At 44.5% G+C, this 20,297-nt stretch overlaps 1 protein-coding gene across 2 annotated transcripts in view; it reads right to left on the bottom strand.

Moving 5' to 3' along the window:
* Positions 1-20,297, bottom strand: part of LOC139267052 (frizzled-3) — a 152,632-nt gene that overhangs the window by 11,916 nt on the left and 120,419 nt on the right. The gene's annotated exons all lie outside the window — the stretch shown is intronic.

The raw sequence follows: 20,297 nt of genomic DNA, 5'->3' as shown, positions 1-20,297 counted from the left end.
CGTACAAGAGGTCTGAAGGCCAGGAAGTGGCGAGCTATGTCGCCGAGCTAAGGCGTCTTGCAGGACATTGCGAATTTGGAGGACACTTGGAGCATATGCTCAGAGACTTCTTTGTACATGACATTGGCCATGAAGTAATACTTCGCAAATTTCTGACTGTAAAGACCCCAACCTTGAGTAAAGCCATAGCGACAGCCCAGACGTTTATCTCCACCAGTGACAATACCAAACAAATTTCCCAGCACACTAGTACTGCTGCAAGTACTGTGAACAAAGTAACGTTGTTTTCGAATCGAAATGTACATGGCAGGACTTACACGCCTGTAGCTGCACGTCCGCAGATGACTCAGAGTTCGCCATCAAGGGTGTGAATACAAGGCAATTAACACCTTGTTGGCACTGCGGGGGTGATCGATTCCATTCATGCCGCTTCAAAGCATACGTTTGCAAGGGCTGTAGAACAATGGAACACCTCCAACGTATGTGCAGCGAGCTGCAAACCCTGCTAATCCCGCAAACCACCATGTTGCAGAGGAGGACAGATCCACGGTGGATCACAACGAACCAGAGCCTCAGAGTGAGGAGGCAGAGGTATATGGGGTGCACACATTTACCATAAAGTGTCCCCCGATAATGCTGAAGGTTGAATTAAATGGACTCCCGGAGTCCATAGAGCTGGACACGGGTGCAAGCCAGTCCATAATGAGTAAAAAGGCTTTCGATAAGTGGTGCAACAAGATTTCAAGGCCAGTCCTGACTCCCATTCGTATCAAACTTAGAATGTACACAAAGGAACTGATTCCCATAATTGGCAGTGCTACCGTAAAGATCTACTACGATGGAGCGGTGCACGATTTACCACTCTGGGTGGTACTGGGCGATGGCCCCACTGGGAAAGATGCGCTGGAACTGGGACGACGACGACACCTCATGTGCCCAGGCCCTAAGCAAGTTCCCCTTGCTGTTCGAACCAGGCATCGGGAAGTTCCAAGGAGCAAAAGTGCAGATCCATTTGATTCCGGGGGCGCGACCCATCCATCACAAGGCTCTGCGAGTTCTGAACATTGACTCCGAAGTCTCATGGCATCAGGTCAAACACGGTCAAGGAAACCTTCTGTTGATTACCACCTACCACCCTCCCTCAGCTGATGAATCAGTTCTCCTCCATGTTGAATAACACTTAGAAGAAGCACTGACGGTAGCAAGGGCACAGAATGTACTCTGGGTGGGGGACTTCAATGTCCATCACCAAGAATGGCTCGGTGGCACCACTAATGACCAAGTCCTGAAGGACATAGTTCCCAGACTGGGCATGTGGCAGATGGTGAGAGAACCAACACGAGGGAAGAATCTCCTTGACCTCATCCTTACCAATCCAACTGTTGCAGATACATCTGTCCATGACTGCATTGGCAGGACTGACCTCTGCACAGTCCTTGGAGACCAAGTCTTGCCTCACACCTCCCAAACCTATGAAGGACATGGGCAGCAGCTGTATTGGAACAGCATCACCTCAAAATTCCTCTCCGTCACACACCATCATGACTTGGGCATATATTAATGTTCCTTCATTGTCGCTGGGTTAAAATCCTGGAACCCCCTCCCTAACAGTACCTTCACAATACGGACTGCAGTGGTTCAAGAAGGCGGCTCACCACCTCCTTCTCAGGGGCGATTAGGGATGGGCAATAAATGCGGGCCTTGCCAGCGATGCCCATATCTCAAGAATTAATTTTTTAAAACAGACAGAAGTGAAGAAAGGAAAAATAAATTAAACAAAGAGGCACAGTGACAACAAGCCCTTCTTAAAAATACCTCCATCATGCTCAAGCTGGATGTATAAAGAATTCTATTTGAAAGCCTACGGGGAAGATGAACAAAGGAGATTTATTTTCATTACACTGTGGAATGCATTCGGTTTAAGGGTGTTTTTAAAAAAGCGAGAGACAGAGTGCAATTCAGACCTGTCAAAATAATCTGCAGTAAAATAACCAGCAGTGACAGGCACAGACATTAATTGCCATTTTTTAAACTAAGGTCGCCTAGCTGCGGCTCTGAGTCAGAGGGTTGTGGGTTCAAGTCCCAGTCCACGGACTTGAGCATATAAATCTAGGCTGACACTCCAGTGCAGTGCTGAGGGAGCGCTGCACTGTCGTAGGTGCCGTCTTTCAGATGAGACGTTAAACCGAGGCCCCGCTGCTCTCTCTTGTTGCCGTAAAAGATCCCATGGTACTATTTCAAAGAAGAGCAGAGGAGTTCTCCCCGATGTCCTGGCCAGTATTTATCCCTCAATCAACATAACAAAAACAGATTATCCAGTCATTATCACATTGCTATTTGTGGGAGCTGGCTGTATGCAAATTGGCTGCAGCGTTTTCCACATTACAACAGTGACAACACTCCAAAAGTACTTCATTGGCTGTAAAGCACTTTGATATGTCCGGTGGACGTGAAAGGTGCTATATAAATGAAAGTCTTTCTTTTCTTTTTTTTCGGCACAAGACACATCTGTGAACCGCATCCATAATTTTACAAGGTTATCTGCTTCTCCAAAGCTCAGATCTCACACTGGCAGGTGTACATTTAAAATACATACAGCAAAGCAAAAAGAACTCACCACTAATACAATGGTGTTTTCAGACTGAGCGGGAATACGAAGGTTACCTTAAGGCCATTCATTCTTTGACAATACTGTTGGAAGTGGGCCAACACTGGGACATCTTCACTGAGAATAAATCACCTAACTGATGACCTCCCTTTAAGGTGTTTATAAGTGTTATGACATGTGATCAACCCTTCTCCTGCACTAAAGGATTATCTGAAAAATGAAAGGTGTTAATTAGTTGTTTGCCTCACCAATAATCAACACCTTATATTTTCCAGGTAAGCACCTTTTGATGGGTGACAGATGCCTTATCTGATGAATAAAGATTAGCTGACAAGGTAGGTAATCTACTCTTCTTTCTTCACATATTGTTAAAGATAAACTGAGTCGTACATCGGGGAGGGGTGGGGGAGGTGTCATCGCACAGAATCATAGAAATTTACAGCACGGATCAATGCCATTCGGCCCATCGTGTCCGTGATGGCTGACAAAGAGCTATTTCCAGCCTAATCCCACTTTCCAGCTCTTGGTCTGTAGCCCTGTAGGTTATGGCACTTCAAGTGCGCATCCAGGTATTTTTTAAATGTGGTGAGGGTTTCTGCCTCTACCACCCTTTCAGGCAGTGAGTTTCAGACTCCCACCACCCTCTGGGTGAAGAAATTTCCCCTCAAATCCCCTCTAAACCTCCCCCAATTACTTTAAATCCATGCCCCCTGGTTGTTGATCCCTCTGCTAACGGAAATAGATTAATCCTATCCACTCTATCTAGGCCCCTCCCAGAAATCAGCGCGGTGCCAGCCTGCAAGACCATCAGCAGGCCGGACCCATTAGAGGGCTGCAGGAGGGCGAAGGCAGTGAAGAGGGCGACTGAATTTGATGTCACCCAAATCCAGGTCGCTGATAGAGTGCGGGCAGGTACAGCAGAAGCGGCGAGGTCGGGGCGAAGGAGCGGCGATGTCGGGGCGGCGAGAGTTCGTAGAGGGATGTGATCGGGGCCCAGGAGAGGCGTGAGAGTTCGGGGCCCAGAAGAGGCGAGGGCCATGGGGCAGCACGGGCCAGCCCACACTGCGATATGTGTGCGCACTAGGTCCGTGCAGCAGAGCTGGTCTGCAGTCGTCTTGAATAATCCTTGCCACTGGACCAAGTCCTTGCTCTGTCAAGCCTGTGTGGTGGCTGGTGTGCAACGGTCACCCCACGTTAAAAAAATCCACGCACAGGCATCTTCCACCCTTCAAGATGTAGTTCGGGATCCGGAATATTAGGTCCTTCATTGAAACACCTGTGAACTCATCCCTTTTGGTGTGGAAGCAAGTCTTCCTCGTTTCGAGGGACTGCCTATGATGATGATGATCTAGGCCCCTCATAATTTTATACACCTCAATAAGGTCTCCCCTCAGCTTCCTCTGTTCCAAAGAAAACAAGCACAGCCTATCCAATCTTTCCTCATTGCAAAAATTCTCCAGTCCAGGCAACATCCTCGTAAATCTCCTCTGCACCCTCTCTAGTGCAATCACATCCTTCCTGTAATATGGTGACCAGAATTGCACACAGTATTTCAGCTGTGGCCTAACCAGTGTTTTATATAGTTCAAGCATAACCTCCCTGCTCTTCTATTCTATGCCTCAGCAAATCCTCTCTAAACCTTCTTCCAACAAATATCCCGTATGTATACCTTATCTGTTTGTCCTGCTACCTTCAGAGATCTGTGGACCTGCACTCCAAGGTCCCTCTGTTCCTCTACATTTCTCAGTGTCCTACCATTTAATGTGTATTCCCTTGCCTTGTTAGCCCTCCCCAAATGCATCACCTCACACTTCTCCGGATTGAATTCTATTTGCTACTGTTCTGCCCACCTGACCAGTCTATTGATATCTTCCTGCAGTCTACAGCTTTCTTCTTCATTATCAACCATACGGCCAATGATTGTAACGTCTGTAAACTTCTTAATCATACCACCTACATTCAAGTTTAAATTATTGATTTATACCACAAAAAGCAAGGGACCTGGTACTGAGCCCTGTGGAACCCCACTGGAAACATCCTTCCAGTCACAAAAACATCCATCAACCATTGCCCTCTGCTTCCTGCCTCTGAACCAATTTTGGATCCAACTTGCCACTTTGCCCTAGATCCCATTGGCTTTTACTTTCGTGACCAGTCTGCCATGTGGGACCTTATCAAAAGCTTTGCTAAAATCCATATACACTACATCATACTCACTACCCGCACCGACCCTCCTGGTTACCTCCTCAAAAAATCCAATCAAGTTAGTCAGACACGACCTTCCCTTAACAAATCCATCCTTGATTAATCCGTGTCTTTCTAAATAAAGATTTATCCTGTCTCAAAATTTTTCCCAATAATTTTCCCACCACTGAGGTCAGGCTGACTGGCCTGTAATTACTCGGTCTATCCCTTTCTCCCTTTTTAAACAATGGTACAACATTAGCAGTCCTCCAGCACCACACCTGTATCCAGAGAGTATTGGAAAATGATGGCCAGAGCCTTTGCTATTTCCTCTCTTGCTTCTCTTAACAGCTTGGGTTACATTTCATCCGGGCCTGGGGATTTATCCACTTTCAAAGATGCTAAACCCCTTAATACTTCCCCTCTCACTATTTTTATTTCATCTAATATTTCACACTCCTCCTCCCTGATTGCAATGTCTGCATCGTTCCTCTCTTTTGTGAAAATTGACGCAAAGTATTCATTAAGAACCATACCCACGTCTTCTGCCTCCACACACAGATTACCTTTATGGTCTCTAATAGGCCCTACCCTTTATTTATCCTCTTGCTCTTAATGTATTTATCAAACATCTTTGGGGTTTCCTTGATTTTACTTGCCAGTATTTTTCATGTTCTCTCTTTGCTTTCCTAATTTCCTTTTTAGTTTCACCCCTGCACTTTCTATACTCCTCTAGGGTTTCTGCAGAATGACAAGAAAAGTATTGCATAAGACCTGTGCAGGTTCTACGGGTAGTTTAAGAGCAGGGTTGGTGCAAGCTGACTGTGAAGCTGCCAGGACTCGCCAACATCACCAGCCTTCAGCCAGTGGCACCAGATCAGTATTTGGAAACTGAGAGCACCAGCCCAGGTCTCCCTCAGTGTGAGAGCAGCTACACACCAGGACAGCACTGCAACTACCACTGGTGTTCAGTATGAACACCTCTGGTTTGCGGATTAATGCGAGTTGCTTCTTCGCATATACTGTCAATAAAATAGCTTCCGCAGGGAAGGGCCCTTTTCCTTTCCTGCCACAGAGGTGGTGCTAAAGCATCAAGTCCGTGTCACTTGGCAAGCCCTGCTTAAGTAATGCGCATTAAGACCTTAGGCTGTAAAATAATTGACAAGATTGGCAGAGGGAGATAATGTGGCCCTGTAACATACATCACTGCAGGAATCCATACAAGGGAACTGCCCTAACAATATAACTCACAACTCGCACCAAAATATATCCCAATGAAAAGGAAAGACTGTAAGAGAAGGGATAACTATCTGTGGCTAACTAAGGAAATAAGGGATGGTATCAAATTGAAAACAAGGGCGTATAATGTTGCCAATACTACTGGGAGGCAAGAGGATTGGGAAACTTTTAAAAGTCAGCAAAGAACGACTAAAAAAATGATTGAGAGGGAATATAGATTATGAAAGTAAACTACACGAAATATAAAAACAGATAGTAAGAGTTTCTACAGGTACATAAAAAGGAAAAGAGTGGCTAAAGTAAATTTTGGTCCCCTAGAGGATGTGACTAGGGAATTAATAATGGGGAACAGGGAAATGGCAGAGACGTTGAACAAATATTTTGTATCGGTCTTCACGGTAGAAGACACTTAAATCATCCCAATAGTAGATAATCATGAGGCTATAGGGAGGGAGGAACTTAATACAATCACTATCACTAAAGTAGTAGTACTCGGTAAAATAATGGGACTAAAGGCGGACAAGTCCCCTGGACCTGATGGCTTACATCCTCGGGTCTTGAGAGAGGTGGCTGCAGAGATAGTGGATGAACTGGTTGTTATCTACCAAAATTCCTGGATTCTGGGGCAGTCCCAGCAGATTGGAAAACTGCAAATATAACGCCCCTATTTAAAAAAGGAGGCAGACAAAAAGCAGGAAACTACAGACCAGTTAGTCTAACATCTGTCATTGGAAAATGCCGGAGTCCATTATTAAGGAAGCAGTAGCGGGAAATTTGGAAAAGTATAATTCAATCAAGCAGAGTCAGCATGGTCTTATGAAAGGGAAATCATGTTTGACAAATTTTCTGGAGTTCTTTGAGGATGTAACGAGCAGGGTGGATAAGGGGGAACCAGTGGATGTAGTGTATTTGGATTTCCAGAAGGCATTTGATAAGGTGACACATAAAAGGTTACTGCATAAGATAAAAGTTCACGGGGTTGGGGATAATATATTAGCATAGATAGAGGATTGGCTAACTAACAGAAAACAGAGTCTCGTGCTAAATGGGTCATTTTCCGGTTGGCAAACAGTAACTAGTGGGGTGCTGCAAGTATCGGTGCTGGGTCCCCAACTATTTACAATCTATATTAATGACATGGACGAAGGGACCGAGTGTAATGTAGCCAAGTTTGCTGATGATACAAAGATAGGTGGGAAAGCTAATTGTGAGGAGACCTCAAAAATTCTACAAAGGAGTATAGACAGGTTCAGTGAGTGGACAAAAATTTGGCAGATAGAGTATAATGTGGGAAAATGTGAGGTTATCCACTTTGGCAGAAAAAATAGAAAAGCAAATTATAATTTAAATGGAAAAAAATTGCAAAGTGCTGCGGTACAGAGGGACCTGGGGGTCCTTGTGCATGAAACACAAAAAGTTAGTACGCAGGTACAGCAAGTAATCAGAAGGCAAATGGAATGTTGGCCTTTATTGCAAGGGGAATAGAGGATAAAAGCAGAGAAGTCCTGCTGCAACTGTACAGGGTATTGGTGAGGCCACACCTAGAGTACTGTGTACAGTTTTGGTCTCCATATTTAAGGAAGGATATGCTTGCATTAGAGGTTGTTCAGAGAAGGTTCACTCGGTTGATCCCAGAGATAAGGGGGCTGACTTATGAAGATAGGTTGAGTAGGTTGGGCCTATACTCATTGGAGTTCAGAAGAATGAGAGGTGATCTTATCGAAACATTATAAGATAATGAGGGGGCTCGACAAGGTGCATGCAGAGTGGATATTTCCACTCATAGGGGAAACTAAAACTAGGGGACATAGTCTCAGAATAAGGGGCCGCCCATTCAAAACTGAGATGAGGAGGAATTTCTTCTCTCAGAGGGTTGTAAATCTATGGATATTTATTGGGGACTTGGCCTGGCGAGTGTTGCACGGAGTAGTCCCGAGCAATCGGTTTTTAAGTTGGTTTATGGACTTCCAGGCTGCCTGCAATTTCTGCGGTCTGGAGGAGTCCGCATTCCATGTCTATGTTCAATATGTGAGGTTGCAGCCCCTCTTTCAATATTTTAGGGGTCTGCTCCTCAAATTCTGGTTGCACTTCAGTCCCACGCTCCTGATCTGTGGGCACCCTGTGCGAAGGGGAGCGGGCAGGTCGAAGGGCCTCCTCGAAGGCCTGCTCCTGGGCACAGCCAAGGTGGCCATTAACCGGTCCAGGCAGCGGTGGTCGAGGGGGTCGTTCAGCCCAACTGCCTGCCTCTCTTCCGCGGTTACATCCGAGCCAGGGTGTCCTTGGAGATGGAGCATGCGGTGTCCACCGGTACGCTTGTGGCCTTCCGCAAGAGGTGGGCACCGGAGGGTCTGGAGTGCATCATCACTCCCAGCAACCAAATTTTAATTCGATCCTTAATGTCTAAAGTTTAATTTGTTTAAATTTGTCGGTTTTTGTGTCTTTTTAATAAGGGGGCACTTAATTTACAGTTTACACCAAATAGTTGTACAGCTGTTGTCGCCCCCTTTTAAGGCGGGGGGGGGGGGGGACACTTGATTTATAGTTTTACTAAAATAGTTGTAAATCTATGGCATTCTCTGCCCCAGAGAGCTGTGGAGGCTGGGTCATTGAATATATTTAAGGCGGAGATAGACAGATTTTTGAGCGATAATGGAGTAATGGATTATGGGGAACGGGCAGGTAGTGGAGCTGAGTCCAGGATCAGATCAGCCATGATCTTATTAAATGGCAGAGCAGGCTCGAGGGTCCAAATGGCCTACTCTGCTCCTATTTATTATGTTCTTATGGAGGGAAGGGGAGGGAGGTATGAAAGGAACGGGTAGTTATTTCTTGACCAAAATGAAAGTGGGATACAACTTTTGGCTAGAAACTACTCTCAATCAGCATGCCAAATCAGGTGGTACCGATGGACAACCACCAACCCTGAAAACATATATCATACTGACCTGGGTTTAAACCTCTAGTTAACAAGATGTTGCATACATTGAAGAGCAAATGGTAACTCCAGGAGAAGAGGCCCACAGCCTCCATTGAATAAACTTGTTCACTTTTGGTTAAAAGGCAGATCAGTAGATAATGTTTTGGACACTAGTCGTGAATCTACGAGTACTGGTATATGCCTTGGTCTGTTGGTTGTGCTTGGCCAATAGTTGGCTGTCAAATAGAAGCTGGCTGAATTCAGATGAAGGATCCATCTGGACAGTAGAGGTTCCTGGTGTGAGATAGTGAGTACGGGAGGTCAGAAAGGCAATACCAGAATCACCTTCAGTTCCTCAGCTTTATTTGCCAATACAGAAGGTACGAAAATTGTAGAGAAATGGACACTTCTAAGAAAAGGAAACAGTGTCCACTCTCTGCACTTCTTTTATCCCCCCACTCTCCTTTACCTCCCCCCACCCTTTGCCTTCCCCATCCCCAACGCCTTCTGTCCTTGAGCAGAAATAAAGAAGCCAGTAAAATTAAGGAAAACCCCAAGATGTTCTATAAATATATTAAGAGTAAGAGGATAACTAAAGAAAGGGTAGGGCTTATTAGAAACCATGAGGATAATCTTTGTTGGAAGCAAAAGATGTTGGTAGGGTTATTAACGAATACTTTGCATCTGTTTTCACAAAGGAAAGGAGTAATGCAGATACTGCTATCAAGGAGGAGTGTGATATTCTGGATGAAATAAATATAGTGAGAGAGGAAGTATTAAAGGGTTTAGCAGCTTTGAAAGTAGATAAGTCCCCAGGCCCAGATGAAATGCATCCCAGGCTGTTGAGCAAAGTAAAGGAGGAAATAGCAGAGGCCTTGACCATCATTTTCCAGTCCCCTTTGGATCTGGGCATGGTGCCGGAGGATTGGAGGACTGCTAATGTAGTACCCTTGTTTAAGAAGGGAGAAAGGGATAGGCCGAGTAATTACAGGCCTGTCAGCCTAACCTCAGTGGTGGGAAACCTATTGGAAAAAATCCTGAAAGACAGGATAAATCTGCATTTGGAAAGGCAAGGATTATTTAGAGACAGTCAGCATGGATTTGTTATGGGAAGATCATGTTTGACTAACCTGATTGAATTTTTTGAGGAGGTAACTAAGAGGGTTGATGAGGGTATTGCGTACGATGTAGTATATATGGACTTTATCAAGGCTTTTGATAAAGTCCCACATGGTAGCCTGGCCATGAAGGTTAAAGCCCATGGGATACAGGGCAAAGTAGCAAGTTGGATCCAAAATTGGCTTGGCGGTAGGAAGTAAAGAGTAATGATTGATGGATATTTTTATGACAGGAAGGATGTTTCCAGTGGGGTTCTGCAGGGCTCAGTACTGGGTCACTGGCTTTTTGTAGTATATATCAATGATTTAGATTTGAATACAGGGAGTATGATTAAGAAGCTTGCAGATGACACTAAAATTGGCTGTGTGGTTGATAATGAAGAGGAAAGTCATGGGCTGCAGGAGGATATCAATCTAATGGTCAGGTGGGCAGAGCAGTGGCAAATGGAATTTAATTCAGAGAAGTGTGAGGTGATGCACGTTTGGGAGGGCTAATAAGGAAAGGATATACACATTAAGCGGTAGGCCACTTAATAGTGTAGATGAACAAAGGGACCTTGGAGTGCTTGTCCACAGATGTCTGAAAGTAACAGGCCAGGTGGATAAGGTGGTTAAGAAGAAATACGAAATGCTTGCCTTTATTGGCCGAGGCACAGAATATAAGACCAGGGAGGTTATGCTTAAATTGTATAATACTTTGGTTAGGCCACAGCTGGAGTACTGTGTGCAGTTCTGGTTACTGTATTATAGGAAGGATGTGATTGCACTAGAGAGGGTGCAAAGGAGATTTACTAGGATGCTGCCTGGAATGGAAAATCTGAGTTATGAGGACAGATTGGATAGGCTGGGTTTCTTCTCATTGGAACAGAGGAGGTTGAGAGGAGACCTCATTGAGGTGTACAAAGTACTGAGGGGCCCGGACATAGTGGATAGTAAGGGTCTTTCCATTGGTGGGGGGGGGGTCTATTACGAAGGGGCATAGTTTTAAGGTGGTTGGTGGAAGGTTGCGAGGGGATTTGAGGGGGGGGGGCTTCTTTACGCAGAGGGTTTTGGGGATCTGGAACTTGCTGTCTGGAAGAGTGGTGGATGCAGAAACCATCACCACTTTTGAGAGATGATTGGATGGGCACTTAAAGTGCAGTAACCTGCAGGGTTATGGACCTAGAGCTGGTAATTGGGATTAGACTGACTTTTGTTGGACGGCACAAATATAATGGTGAGTACTGCAGGGAATCGAATACGGCCAGGGTGATCTCCTGGACTAGTGACGATCGCCTGGATGGGTCGGAGAGGAATTTTCCCAGATTTTTTCTCCCTAAATTGGCCTGGGTTTTTAATCTGGTTTGTGCCTCTCCCAGGAGATCACATGGCTCCAGAATGTTTCAGTATAAGGAATGTCGCAGTTGTGTGAGGTGGACTGGTTGGGCTGGGTGCTCTTTGCCTTGCCGTCATTGTTCATAGGTTTATATGTAACCTTTAGGGCTGCTGACCGAGAGTCGTGCGGCTCTTTGTCAGCCGGCGTGGACACGATGGGCCGAAATGGCATCCTTCTGCGCTGTAAATTTCTATGTTTCTAAGCCGATTATTGTTTGGTGCAGTGAGGAGGTTGATTGTTATGTAACTCCAAGCTCAGAATATGTTCTGGTCTTTCTTGCTGTAGACCCACTCATGGCATTGCCCTGCTGAGCTAGTAAAGGGCACCAGTCACTGTCGTGCTTACCCTGGCCAGAGGAATTTCACCCCATGGTTCAGCCACCAATGAGCAAACTATGTTGTGTTGCAACAGAGGGCATATTCTGCCCTGCTTGTTGACATACTGAACCAGTATTGCACATGCCTCTCCCAGGAGATGACATGACTGCAGGGTGGGGGGGGGGAAGGGAAAGGGAGTGGGATGGCAGTGTTTAGTCCTGATACTCGGCCATCATGGTGGTGGGGGGGGCAGGCTTGATGGTCTATTCCTGCCCATCAGTTTTGTATGCCTGCTCAGAGTCTGGATCTGGACTGACCAATGCTCCCTGCAAGCTGTAGAAAGACCACGCACGTGCAGTATTTTGAATGGGCTGCACAGCCTGCAAAAACATTAAAGGGAATATTGGGACTGTCTTGCCCCTCACCTGAGTCTTAAAATCATGAGGGAGCTAAATATACTGTTTGCAATTCAAGGCTTTTGTGCCAATTATTCTGTGCCAATTCCTCCTGACAAGGCAGGATCCATCACTCGTAAGACAGGCAGTAGCTTCAGCAAGACCCTCCACCTTCTGGCTGCTTTGACTACCACCTCAAATCTGGAGCAAGGTCCTGGTCTGTATCCTGGATTGGTGGCAACCATTTCAAGGTATTGGCTGAGGTAACAGACTGGTCTGTCTGCAATTTCAGGTGTCAGCATCAGGCATTCCCATAGCACTGGTTAGAGGCAAAGCAAACCTCCCTCTGCTCAGCAAGATGCCTTTATTCCAACCTGCATCAGTGGGACAACTTCCAATCCAACAACAACTTGTATTTATATAGCACCTTTAGCATAGTAAAATGTCCCACAGTGCTTCACAGAAGCGTTATCAAACAAAATTTGACATTGAGTCATACAAGAAGATATTATAGCAGATTACCAAAAGCTTGGTCAAAGAGATAATTTTAAAGAGCATCCTAAAGGAGAGAGAGGGTTAAAGAGGCAGCGAGGTTTAGGGAGGGAATTCCAGACAGAGCTTGGGGCCTCAGCAGGCAGCGCTGCCAATGTTGGAGCGGTTAAATTCGGGGATGCTCAAGAGGCCAGAATTGGAAGAGCGCGGATATTTTGGAGGGTTAGAGGTAATTACAGAGATAGGGAGGGGCGAGGACACGGAGGGATTTGAAAATAAGGATGAGAATTTTAAAATCAATGTGTTGCTTAACCAGGAGCCAATGTCGGTCAACAAGGGTAATGGGTGAACGGGACTTGGTGCGAGTTAGGACATGGGCAGCAGAGTTTTGGAGGACGTCAAGTTTACGGAGAGTATGACGTGGGAGATCAGCGTGGAGTCCATGGAATATCCTATCCTAGCCTCAGAGAAGGATTGCCAAATTGATGCTCGATTGGGGCAGTTTGTGTGGTGGTCCCATGTTCACTAAAAGCCGTGGGTTCAGGTTTGAATTTGATGCCTTTCCACAGATTGATTTTAATTACAATACTGCAGTCATTGAAAAAAATGACTGACTCAGAAACAATCAATTATTCTGTGGATTCATTTTTGATAGCTTCAATTTTAGGAAGTAACTTTCAATGGTCAGATTATTTAAGTGGTTGTCGCAGTGCAATTCAATGGTATATTCAAATCCTACTTAATTACAGGGGGAATTGAATAAGGAACAATGGCAAGCTTCAAGAGGGCTTTGCTTAGGATCCAAACTGCCAAAAATCAGCTCCCATGCTGTTCTTCTTTTGATTGTTACCATTCACGTTTGACTAATTTGCAACATTGGGCCTGAATCTCATGCGAAACATGACAGTAGCCAGAGCGGCAATAAAGTATTGGGACAGCCAGACAGGTGCGTTGGAGAGGCTGATCCAAGCTGTTAATAACATTTACCAGCAATTTTGAACAAACTATTTATGCTTCTCACACATCACAAGTCTAGACACTTTTAGCCTCTCTAATTTTCAGCCCTTATTCCTAAAAGTGACTGCTGCTGGGCTACAGTTCCACATGAGCTGACAGCCAATTGGCATTTAATCCAAGTAGCTATTTGCTATGAGAGAATAGCTTGTGTTTCTGGGCTGTTCAATAAGGAAGTGGGGTAAATTTAGACCTGGTCCAGTTCTCATTCTCTGTCGGGATCTGCGTCAGGGGCAGTATACAGTAAAAGGTCAGGCTTATGTGGTTTATTTCGGATTCCCATCTCGAAGAGGAGCGTGGGCTGGGAGTATTATTTGCGGAAGCTTTCTCCAGCTATCATCGCTATTCTGGTCCTCTCAATCCTTTGCTTGGAGCAAAACTTACATTTGGATTTTGACTATATAGTCCAAGAGGTTCTCAATACTGGCCGGTTCTGGGGAGGACTTGGGGGTAGCGATTTGGATGTGAATCTCTATTCATCTCCACGTAAGTGAAGCTCCAATTCTGCTAAACCAACAACTCCCTCCCTAGAGGGATTAGATGCTTTGGGCTAGAATTTCCAAACAATCCGCCAGCGCCCAGTTGCCGCCCAAAATAACACTAAAATTCCCAAAATTATCGCCGGCGGAAAATTCCCCCCAAAAAAGAAAAAAATCCACCCAGCGAAAAAAAATGGGCGTTGCACCCCATTCTCGGCAAAAAAATGGAATCGTGGGCCGTTCTTAAAAAAAATGGGCGATAATAAATTTACTAAAAATTTACACCGAGGCTGCGGGTTGGGCCTAGGAGGAGAAAAACACAAAAAATATTTTTTCAAAAAACATAAAATAAAAGAAAATCATAAAAACATTCTCTTTTCACTTAAATTTGAATTTTAAAATAATTAATAAAAAAACAATGACATACCTTTTTCTTGCAGGGCTACTCACCAACCGCCCAGCTCTGCTGATTAACATGGGCGTTTTTTTTATAACTTACCTACGGGTCAACGCTGAGCCAAAAATTGTGCCAGGGCGATCTATGGCTGGGGCATGCCGGCGGTCCGCTCCCCAGCGGGACTTCGAAACCGCCGGCAGAACACAGCTGGGGAATTTTTCGCCGACCCGGTTCTCGCCCAAAACGGCCAATACCGCCGAGAAACCAGTCGGTGAAGCACTGGAAATTCTAGCCCTTTGTCTTTCGTTTATAGAATACCTGGGCCCAATGGATTGTTGGCACCATTGGTGCTGGTGAGTGCTTGGCAACACCCAATTGGTAGTGGCCAGATACACTGAAATGACCAACCCCTGACTGGGCTATGACAACTTTCTTCTACTTTTTCCAGGCTCTCAACTTTGACCAGGTCTAAACATGCGGTTTAGTCATTCTGTACAGACGCAGAATGAGAAGCGGAGACAAATGTGGCATGGCAGTGGTGCCATGTTTCTGCAATAAGCATTTTAAACATTGCTTGTACTCCACACCGATCATCGGCGGCTTTGTGTTTTGCACAATATTTGCAAAAGTTGTTGTCACCAGACTGCACCAGCCCTGGTTAGGAAAGGGGCACTTTATGTTGGCTGTTAGTTCCAATTTTACATCTCAGTTTGTTCTTTGGGCTTTCATTTGCTTTGCTCACTTTTATGACACACACACATCTCTCTCTCTCTCTATGCATGCGCTTGGTCAATGATATTACCATATAACCCACAAACAGTACTGCTCACAGTTGAGGATATAAACAGAGCAATGTTGAGCAAACTTATTTTTCTCTTTTATATGTATGCGTTTCCACATAAAGGCAGCACTGTTTGTTGATATTGTTCAATGAATCAAGCCAACCAGTGCCAACACCTCCGTTTTGGGAAAAAAATTAAGAGAACATGGACTGGCTAGTTTAGAAACAGGATATATCTACAGACTGAAAATTAACTTAGGACTATCTAACACAACCTACTCATGCAGAGACAGTGAAGACTCTGTCCCAATTTAACAGTGGAAGGAGTGGCACCAGGAGCACACAGTTTCATAGGAACAGGAGCAGGCCATTCAGCCCCTCAAGCCTGCTCCGCCATTCAATTAGATCATGGCTGATCTGCGCGTCAATTTCATTTTCCCGCCTTTGCTCCATATCCCTTGATACCCTTACCGTACAAAAACCTATCGAGCTCAGTCTTGAAAGCTCCATTTGTTTAATTCATCATCTGGGGAAAGTGAACTGGTGCAATGGTGCCGATTGGGACTTTAGAGCACATTTGAGTTGGTGTGACATCACCCAGAATCAATGCAATGACAACATTTTTATTCATGTGCAACGAACATAGATTTTCCAGAACCAATTAATTTTGGCTTAACTCCAACGGTGCGTGAAAAATCCTTAATGCCACTAGTAATGTTTATATGGGGACTGGCTGACGAAGTGAGTTAGTACACTGGTCTTTCAGCATATATTGACAAGATGGAAATCTATCTACATTGGCTTTGAATGGTCCTACGCAGAGTGCACTAAGGCAGTCAACCCAATTTGTGGTGGGTATGGAACTCGAGTAGAAAAGTCTTAATTAATTCCTCAGAAATTGGGGATTCTGAGAAAGGCCACAACGATGGAAAGTGTAGAAAACGGTAATATAATACTTGCGCAGGAGCAGGTATTCGCAATTTAAAATCAAAGTGACAATAGAGGCACCTTTATCCTTCATCGAACCTGTCATATATCCAAGTTTGGAATGTTAAATGCTGACAGTGATGAATGTGGATAAAAATTACTTGAACATAGAAGTCCAAAAGGTGCCATTACACAAATTAATGTAAATGACAGTGGACCCACCCCCTGCTGGTCAATGATTCAGGATCCAGCCGTGTTATACAAGCGCAGGGAGCTAGTCCCACGTGTTTGGTCTGTGGGTGTCAATTTGGAACACTCAATGTTGCTATCTCAAAAGTAGCCTTTTTGGTAAAGTTTAACTCATTACAAACTTTTTCTGCAGAGTTTTTGAGAGGGATAGGGGATAAGGAGAGATAAAGGAAGCAGCCAGTCAATCAAGGTTGTAAGATGTCTTTCTGTTGTAACAGGTTCTTAGCTACAATTCCCATAGAGACCCGAGCTGCAACACTCCTGCCTTCACCATACTGAAGAGGTAATGAAGAGTATCTCCCCAGGTTACATTCTCCAAACAGCACAACAATCTCCCTTTTTTTGCACTGTAAAAAAAGTCTCAAATCACTCAACTGATGTTATTAGAATATCAGTAATTGATAATAAAATTAACATTCATGGGCCCTCACTGTACTTAGCTTTAGGCTCAGCATCTGCCACTCTTCTTGAATAATCTGCTTTTTGCAGTTGAGCTCAATTTGAATACTTTCACTCGCCTCCCCCCCACCCCCCCACCCCCACTTCAATATAACAAAAACTGTCTCCTCGACTCTTTTTGTTATCCTTTGCAAATCAGGGTGACACATTTCAGTTCAGTATCTAATTAAACATAGCAAGTGTCAGCCTGCTTCACTCGGTGAACTGTGCAGCACTGATAGACGATAAGAGGGAGGCAACACTGCACTGTGCTCAATCTCATTTCTCTGCCAAAATCACTGCAATAAATCAACATACTTATCACAGGAATACCCATAATGTTCCAACACAGCCACTGGCAGTCGGTCTCAGTATCAGTACCAACAAATACTAATAATTCCACCAGCATTTACAGCATACGTTAGAAACAATTAGCATTCATTTTGGCCTGACTTCAAAACAATAATCACACTCCAGAGTCCAAACTATATAAACAGCTTCATGTTGACGGAAGTCAGTTTATGCAGGATGACTTCACATAGCATCACGCAATAAATGGTAATTCTTCCTATACTGTGGTCCTTGGTACTCTGAATTACCTTTTCTTACTCCACCAATGCTTCAAATATTCATGACCTAAATGCTTTTTCTTATCCCAACACCTTTAGTGAAATAAGGCTAATCACACCACATCCTACTGCAACTCATTCTTTCTCAGGACCTCAGCATTCAGGCAAGTCCTACCTCTCCTCAGTCTTTCCTACTGCTTTAAATTACAGTCCTTCAAAATCAAAGCTTGGTGGCATTCAATTGTTATTTGACCTACTTCTACTGCATAGACTGGAGAAGCTGGGGTTGTTCTCCTTACAGCAGAGAAGGTTGAGAGGAGATTTGATAGAGGTGTTTAAAATTATGAGGGGTCTGGACAGAGTAGATGGAGAGAAACTGTTCCCGTTGGCAGAAGGGTTGAGAACCAGGGGACACAGGTTGGCAGAAGAACCAAAGGCGACATGAGAAAAACCTTTTTTTCTGCGTTAAACCTTTTTTTAACGCAGCGAGTGGTTAAAGGATCTGGAATTCACTGCCTGAAAGGGTGGTGGAAGCAGATTCAATCATGGCTTTCAAAAGGGAATTGGATAAGTACCTGAAACAAAAAAATTGCAGGGCTACGGGGATAGGGCGGGGGAGTGCGACTAGCTGAAGTGCTCTTGCAGAGACTCGGCACGGGCTCGATGGGCCGAATGGCCTCCTTCTGTGCTGTAACCATTCTATGATTTTATAATGTCATGACCTTTCGGCTTGGATTTTCAATAAAACAAAATGTATAAATGTTCCCCTCACCTCAAAGAAGCTGATGAGACAATTCTGAACGCTATAAATTACACGTCACATCTGCAAAACTGGTTGAAGATTAGTAACAGCACAGAAATTTCAGAAGAGAAGTGACCTTTCATTCGAAAGGGTCCTATTTCTCATTTGAACGCTAACAATTGTTTGTGTTTTGACATCGCTATGAAGGAAGTGAAAAATAACACTAGACATGGAGGGAAGTGGATCCCACTCACTGAATTACACTCAATCAAGGAGATTAGATAATATTACAAACTGATTAACCCCGAACCCAAACATTTACGAGTCAGTCTTGGTTAATGGTAGCACTTGCCTGAGCCAGAGTCTTGAGCACATCATCTCGGCTGGCATTAGGCTTGTATCCCCTTCAATATGAAAGCTTAAGGGTTGATTTAATTGTGGTGTTTAAGAACATAAGAACATAAGAAATAAGAATAGGAGTCGGCTATACGGCCCCTCGAGCCTGCTCCGCCATGCAATAAGATCATGGCTGATCTGATCATGGACTCAGCTCCACTTCCCCGCCCGCTCCCCATAACCTCTTCGGTTAAGAAACTGTCTATTTCTGACTTAAATTTATTCAATGTCCCAGCTTCCACAGCTCTCTGAGGCAGCGAATTCCACGGATTTACAACCTTCTGAGAGAAGAAATTTCTCATCTCTGTTTTAAATGGGTGGCCCCTTATTCTAACATCGTGCCCTCTAGTTCTAGTTTCCCCCATCAGTCGAAACATCCTCTCTGCATCCACCTTGTCAAGCCCCCTCATAATCTTATAAGTTTCGATAAAGATCACCTCTCATTCTTCTGAACTCCAATGAGTAGAGGCCCAACCTACTCAACCTTTCCTCATCCCCGGAATCAACCTAGTGAACCGTCTCTGAACTACCTCCAAAGCAAGTATATCCTTTCGTAAATATGGAAACCCAAACTGCACACAGTATTCCAGGTGTGGCCTCACCAATACCTTATATAGCTGTGGTAAGACTTCCCTGCTTTTATACTTCATCCCCTTTGCAATAAAGGCCAAGATACCATTGGCCTTCCTGATCACTTGCTGTACCTGCATACTATCCTTTTGTGTTTCATGCACAAGTACCCCCAGGTCCCGCTGTACTGCGGCACTTTGCAATCTTTCTCCATTTAAATAATAACTTGCTCTTTGATTTTTTTCTGCCAAAGTGCATGACCTCACACTTTCCAACATTATACCCCATCTGCCAAATTTTTGCCCACTCACTTAGCCTGTCTATGTCCATTTGCAGATTTTTTGTGTCCTCCTCACACATTGTTTTTCCTCCCATCTTTATATCGTCAGCAAACTTGGCTACGTTACACTCAGTCCCTTTTTCCAAGTCGTTAATATAAATTGTAAATAGTTGGGGTCCCAGCACTGATCCTTGCCGCACCCCACTAGTTACTGTTTCCAACCAGAAAATGAACCATTTATCCCGACTCTCTGTTCTCTGTTAGTTAGCCAATCCTCTATCCATGCTAATATATTAACCCCAACCCCATGAACTTTTATCTTGTGCAATAACCTTTTATTTGGCACCTTGTCAAATGCCTTCTGGAAGTCCACTGGTTCCCCTTTATCCACCCTGTTTGTTACATCCTCAAAGAATTGCAGCAAATTTGTCAAACATGACTTCCCCTTCATAAATCCATGACGACTCTGCCTGGCTGAATTTTGCTTTTCCAAATGTCCTGCTACTGCTTCTTTAATAATGGACTCCAACATTTTCCCAACCACAGATGTGAGGCTAACTAGTTTATAATTTCCTGCTTTTTGTCTGCCTCTTTTTTTAATAGGGGCGTTACATTTGCAGTTTTCTAATCTGCTGGGACCGCCCCAGAATCCAGGGAATTTTGGTAAATTACAACCAATGCATCCACTATCTCTGCCGCTACTTCTCTTAAGACCCTAGGATGCAAGCCATCAGGTCCAGAGGATTTATCTGCCTTTAGTCCCATTATCTTACTGAGTACCACCTCCTTAGTGATGAAAGGATTTGATAG

The sequence above is a fragment of the Pristiophorus japonicus genome, chromosome 7 (assembly GCF_044704955.1).
Source record: "Pristiophorus japonicus isolate sPriJap1 chromosome 7, sPriJap1.hap1, whole genome shotgun sequence".
Lineage (NCBI taxonomy): Eukaryota > Metazoa > Chordata > Chondrichthyes > Pristiophoridae > Pristiophorus > Pristiophorus japonicus.
Note: the sequence above shows the minus strand (reverse complement) of the source record. Positions and strands in the feature narration are given on the sequence as shown.